Raw genomic sequence first — 7,398 nt, forward strand, 5'->3', positions numbered from 1 at the left:
AATTCTGAGGGTCTACTGTACAGCAGGGTGATTCTAATCAATACTGTATTACATACTTGAAAATTCCTAAGAAACTGTATCTCAAATGTTCTCATCACAAAAAAGTAATTATACAAGGTGTTGTCTGTGTTAACCTTACCGTGGTAATAATTTTGCAATATATATATGTATCAAATCATAATGTTGTACACTTTAAAATTACAGTGTTATGTATCACTTATATCTCAATAAAGGACCATTTTTTAAGTTTCAAGAGAGAAAGCAAACATCAGCACTAGACTCAGACATGACAAAATATTTGGAATTATCAGAGAAATAATTAAAATAAGTGTGAGTAGTGTGTTGAGGGCTCAGTGGAAAAGTGAACAATGTGCAGAAACAGATGACAGATGGAAACTTAACGAAACTATCAAAACAAAACGCTAGAAATAAAACATTGTAACATAAATGACAAATACCTCTGAGAGGCTCATCAGTAGAGTGGCCATGGCCAAGGAAATTAATTATTAAGGAGCTTGAAAGCATACTGATAAAATTTTGCAAACTGAAAAACAGAAAAAAAAACCAAAAAACAAGCAAACCAACAAAAGATAATATCCAAGAATTATGGGGCCATTTAAAAAGATATCACATATATATGTACAATGGAAACACCAGAGAGAGAAAAGAGAGAGAATTTATCAGAATGAATATGTGATGTTACAATGACTGGAAAATTTCCAAAATTAATGGCAGACACCAAGCCATGGTGGCAGGAAGCTCAGAGAACACCAATAAGGACAAGTATGAAAAAGTATACTCGTAGGTATATTATATTTTAATTGCGGGAACCAAAGACAGAGAAAAATCTTTAAAAAATCCAGGGAGCAGATACCTCATCTTTGGAGGAAGAAGGATAAAAAATTGCCTTGGACTTCTTGTCAGAAAACATACTCACAAGAAGCATGTAAAGTGAAACATTTATTTATTTATTTATTTATTGAGATTTTATTTATTTATCTTTAGAGAGGAAGGGAAGGAGAGAGGGAGAGAAATGTCAATGTATGGTTGCCTCTCATGAGTCCCCTTCTGGGAACTGGCCTGCAACCCAGGCATGTGCCGTGACTGGGAATCGAACCCTGATCATGTGGTTCACAGGCCGGCACTCAATCTACTGAGCTATACCAGCCAGGGCTCAAGTGAAACATTTAAAGTGTTGAAAAAAACACATCAACCTAGAACTCTATATAGAGTAAAGTTTTTCTTCAAAACTGAGTGGGAAATAAATACTTTCTCAAACTAACAATAACTGAGGGAAGTTTTTCTAGTAGACCTGATTTTCAAGAATGATTAAAATAAGCTTTTTTGAGGGAAGAAAAAATAATGTACAGGTTAAAATTTGAATCTGGTGCTGGCTGGCATAGCTCAGTGGATTGAGCGTGGGCCTGTGAACCACACGATCGCGGTTCGATTCCCAGTCAGGGCACATGCCTGGGTTGCAGACCAGTTCCCAGCAAGGGACTCAGGAGAGACAACCATACATTAATAGTTCTCTCCTTCTCTCCTTCCCTTCCCCTCTAAAGACAAGTAAATAAAATCTTTTAAAAAAGAATTATTCATTTAAAAAATTTGAATCTGAAGAAAGAAAGAACATTAGAAAAATACTTTATTTAACTTGTTCTTGTCAATCTAATAAATGTTTGTTTCAATTAATAATAGCAACAACATATCAGGTGACTATTACACATGACTATGTTGAATGACAGCAATGCTATAAGAGATGAGATGGAAGAATAAAAATACTGTCTTGCCAGGTACTGTGCTACATGTGAATTGGTACAGTGATGTCAAAATGAACTTGGATTAGTAATAAATGTATATCATAAAGTCTAGGAAAAACCAGATTTACATTTTTTAGAAAAGTGCAAATGATATGGTAAGAGAGGAAAGAAAATGGAGTCACACAAAGTCCTCAAATAAAAGCAGAGGAGGCAGAGGAAAACAAATTAGAAAAAGAAAAAAGGAATAAATGCAATGAACAGAAAATAGTAAATATAAGGTATTTATCCAACTATATTAAATATCACCTTAATTGGTCCAAATATGCCATTGAAAAGTCAGAGACTGTTAGAGTAAATAGAAGACACAAAACTAAACCCACATTGTTTATAAGAACCTAACTTTAAACATAAGGAAAAAAATACCAATTTTTGCCAAGCAGTAAGTGGGTAGAAAAGGCACAGGGATTTGTGAGATGGTGAACTTTTCTGTACGACCTTGTAGTGGTGAATGTGTGGTGTGCACTTGCCAAAACCTATAGAATCTTCTCACACAGAGAATGAATGGCAATATAAGATACAAATTATAGTTAATAATTATATGTCTGTAAATATTGATTCATTGATGCTAAAAAATGTCCCAACCTAATGGAAGATGTTCATAATAAGAAAACTGTGTGTGTGCACTTTTCTTATAACATGTAGTTCAATAAAAGTGTACCTCAAAAACTCAGACATTTTCAATTGTGAAAAATATCTATGATATAATGAAAACTCCATCCGAAGTATATATGATTGTCATGTATGAGCTCAGGCAGGGCACATTATATTTGCATCTCAGTTTCTTTGTTTGTGGAATAAAACACTATTCAAGCTTCACTTAGTAGGCCTTTCTAATGAGTAAATGTGGTAAAGTACTAAGGCTGTCGCTGAACAACAGTGAAAAAATAAATTAAATAAATTCTATTTAAAAGTCAAAAAACTTGCCGTATTGTTACCAGTGTTAAGAACATAATAAATATTTAAAATTAAGCAAAACAAAAGCATAGCCAAGCACACAAGCATATCAAAACAAACAAGAGCCTAGAAAATTGAAAGGAAGCCCATGTTGATTTTCTTTCACGGAGGATGAGAAAATTGTCTCCTTTTGATTAAAAAAAGGAGATAATTAAAATTTGATCTCAAGCCACATAGGATGTCATTTTGTTATTTTTCAAAATTTCCTTCATTTGTGAACAAAAAACAAATTTTTGGTAGCTGCCTACTGGAAAGGGTAAAAATTAAACCGGATTAAAAGGGAGCAGACCAATCTAATAACTTACTGGTTCTCATCCAGGGTCCACCCAGTAAGAAAATTATCAATGTATAATACCAGGTGACCTTTTAGGCCAATGGAAAAATGAAATATTATATTTTAAGTTGTCCTGTTCCTATTGAGTGGAAAATTATCTTTCCATAACATCTATGTTCAGACGCTTAAAGCTAAGAGAAGAAGGAGAACAAAAACAAAAGAGTCCTTTACTTTTTATGAGACATTTCTTCACTTACTTGAGGACAGCAAGTCCAGGTATCCACAGTATTTGTAACATCTCATAAAACATTCAGTGTTACTCGAACATAAAACGAACATGACTGAGTACGAACCCATGTTGCTAGGGATATGGAATAAAAGTCACAATCCTTATACTGAAGGACATCATCATCCAAGGGAGACTGAGACACCCAGACAAAGAACAGCATATTGCGTGGTGTCCTGGCCATGCTCAGAGAGGACTTACGGGAGCATGTGGAAAGGACACCCTGGCTTAGGGGATCAGGAAGTCTATACACAAATCAAATTTGAACTCACACCTGCCGGTTGACTAAGAGGTTAGCTCTCTATTGGGTCTTCTTTGATAACACCCCAGTGGGGGTGTTGGAGCAGCTCATGATAGCCTGGGGAGTGAGCCTTGTCTAATACAGGTGACGTTGAAGTCAGGCTCCCCACTCAGCTTTTTCTAATAATGGGTGGTGGTAAGACAATTTTTTCTCTGATGCTTGGTTGAAGTAGAATGGTGTTGCCTACAAGTTCCCTGTCTTCCTAGGCTGCCCCTCTCTGGCCCTCTATCTAAAGAAAATAGGCCTTTTGGGGGGCTTTTTTGTTTTTTATCTCTATGTGCTGGCATTTCTGAGTTGCCAGATTCTTTAGCTCAATGTCGGAGATACATGAGGCAAGAAGAAAACTCTCAACCAACCAAAGGATGTTCTTCTGGCCCCAAGTCCATAGCCAGTGCGCCTTCTTGACTCCACCTTTTAGAGTATTCTTATGTTTTATATGTAAAACCCAGCATTTTTGGTTGTATTTACAGGGAGAAATTGTGAAAAGTATGTCTACTCTTTTCATGGAAGCAAAGTGCCCAGAAGTTGTTTTTTTGTATGAGTAACTCTATGAATGTAAATAGTTACTACCATGGAATAAATACCCATATTTATCTTCAGTATTTAGCTTCAATCTACACGCCTTTACTGTTATCTTTCCTGAGTTAACGCTGTATTTCTTTTTACTTTCTCTCAACATAACTTTAAATTCTCCTAATTTCTAAGAAATCAATGGGAGATTCAGGAAGACCAACTTGATGGTTCATGCTTTTTCTGTGTTTCTTCTAGAAAATGCATTACCATTATCATTTCTCTTCATTTGTGTTCTACGATGTCATGTTTTTGAAAGTTCAAATGCAATCTAGTGTGAAATATTTTAATTATCACCAAAAACTTTATAATCTATTCACTAAATGAGTGGACTTTCAAACATTTTAGTAGTATTGTTTCAGGTTTTAAAATTTTGTATTATTATAAAGTCATCCAGAGAAAGCAAGGAGTCTATTTTATAGCGTAGAAACTTTTTAATTATGTCATCTTATAGTAAGGTAAAAATACAATTCAATTCCACTTTCTGTTTTGTGCACCCACCATTGAGAATCACATAATATACACTGATAAGAAGTAAATGATACTATTATTTTTTCTAGATATTTCTGCTGCAATTTCAGAACATCTCTCAATAAAACTTACTCAAAAGTCTGAAATGGAAGTACTGGATTTTGTTTCGGACTTGTACTATTAACCATACCTCACGAATACTGCAGTTACTTAATTTGGAGAGTATCAATAAATAAATTATGTAACCATTTAAAAGTATCATTGTTAGGTAAGATGTATCTGATAACATTTAACCTCATGAACTCTTTAATATCAGAGAAAAATGAGGATGTAGATACCCTGGTCACTGATTCCAATATTCACTCCAAATATCAAACTTTACAGGTTATTTCAATTATGAAATCCAAACTTAAAGTTTCTAGGCTTTTTTTCTGAAAATGTTTCTACAGATGTAAGCACAAAAAATTAAGACCCTAACTTCATAGAAGATTCAAAAAAACAGAAAAAGGAAATAACAAAGTTATGATGAATACTAACATTTAAATACTGAGGTATGAGAAGGCAACGTGGTACAGCTGGAGCACAGGCGCCCGGCAGATGGAGAACTCGTGTGGCAGTTATGGAAGTGTGATGCTGTGCCTCTTTGTACAGCTGTGCCTTGTGAATACCTGGAGACGCAATTAATCAAACCATTGTCAAACTACGTCTTTCCTAATCATCTACACATTAATAAAAAGTTCCATTATTATTAACATAGAAAACAAAGTTTTATTTTAAACCAAGTTAATCCAGCTAGACGAGTTGATAAATTAACACCCACCAGTGTGTAAAAAATTAGAATATAACACATTCAAAAGTGTGGGCTTTATGATAAGTTTAAAAAGAGCTTAAATATAAACATATAATAAAAGCATAAACAAATGCTTTACTAACACAAACATACAACTCATTTGAAACTACTAAACTAAATTAGTAACCTCCTAGAAAAAGGAACTGTCATATATTTTGGACACTTCTGTTAATTAGCAGTGTTTTTCCTACAACCTAGGTATATAATAAATGATAATGATCTGTAATTAATCTTTTAAGCAGTTCAGGAGCCTGGATGTTATATACAGTTCACAGGGAAAGTTTCTAAACATATCTTCCCCAACGCTACTCTTTGCACATCTCTCTCTTATTCATAAAAATATGGCTGATAAATTAAACATGAGTCTGAAAAATCCAACTGAGATGTGATTATGGGAAGGGATGATAATCAAATCATACAAATGTATCTTTGACTGGGACCTGATTCATTAACTAGCTAGAAAGATGGAGGGGTGTGCTATTGAACACAGAGCACAGAATAATCCCAGGCTGGACGCTGCCTCGTTCTGCCATCCTGGCATGGTGGTTGTGCTGTCAAATGACTGTCCGTGTTATCAAAGAGCCATAGCACTGGGGCAGAGATAGTTTTTTCAGAGAACTTTCCTTGATTGGTTCTTTTGTTTCTGAGAAGTGAATGGAAAGTAAAATAGGGTCCGTGGAATGGTAACTTAGTGGTATTCAAAGTGATGGAGAAGAAAGCATTAGCTCAGCATCTGCACCAGCCTCACACATCTGGAGGACTGTAGACTTTTCACTGTGGCTCTTGTGCCTGACAGGCACTGGAAACTTTTCCCCTGACCTGTTCATGGGGGTGGCTGACTTCTTGGTCCCTGGACATTAGTGACTGTTGAGGGATGACAAGCGCATGTTTGAGGATACATAGAGTATCTTTGGGTATTCCAACATACATTTGGAGGGGAAACCTGTATAACCTATGTGGAAGACTGAGGTCACTGCTAGTTAAGTGAGTGGAAATTCAAAAATATTTTAATATGATTTTAAAGGATGTGTAATATTATTTTACATCCAAAGAGCTTTAAGCTTAAATTTACTTATATAGTAGTTATAGCTATGCATAAGAGACTAAGAACATTTAAATTTAGTGCTTTTAATAAAAGTGATTTTTTTCCTTAGAATTTAAAAACGTTGTTGTTAGAATTGCCATCTAAAGCATGGCATAAGACCATACATATGCCTTCCAAACACATGTAGAAATCTATCCACTGAAACCTGTCAATACTTGCCTCCTGGCATTAGCAATAAAAAACCCTATTGGCTTATTTTTCTCAACTTACATTTTGTTGATTTCACATTAAAACAATTTATCAACCATGAGTAAAACAACTAAAATTTCTTTTAAAAACTGTAAAAAAAATAAAAGCCCATATTCAATCTGCTGCCTTCAAAAGTTTCCTAGAAAGCTTAATTAAGTAGCAATTCATCTGTGCAGGCTGTTCCGTCTTCTAAAGCCTGGTAATGCTGTATTCTCAATTAAGGAAAAAAAGAACTAATGTAGCTCTTAGTTTTTATTCTGTTAGATCAAGAGAAAAAAAAGCACTCGGCACCTCAGTCAACATTACTCAGAATTGTCCAATTATAGGTTGATTTTCTTCAGTTAAATAACAGGCCAGAAAATCATATTAGAGTACATTTACTCTCTCTTTTTTTGCCTCAAGTTTAAATATCGCTGTTGAGCATCTATTTGATCACAGAACTAAGACCTTTCATAATCGAGCTATCTACTCAAGAGTACAGTCATCAGACTCAAGAGTCCACTTAAGCTATTCTTCTTCGCCTTTCTCTAAACCTGGGACATTCTGGTGGCATCCATTTTCCAATGATTGTCTTTTAA

Source organism: Sturnira hondurensis, unplaced genomic scaffold (genome assembly GCF_014824575.4).
Source record: "Sturnira hondurensis isolate 20B ecotype Veracruz unplaced genomic scaffold, ASM1482457v3 Scaffold0024152, whole genome shotgun sequence".
Lineage (NCBI taxonomy): Eukaryota > Metazoa > Chordata > Mammalia > Chiroptera > Phyllostomidae > Sturnira > Sturnira hondurensis.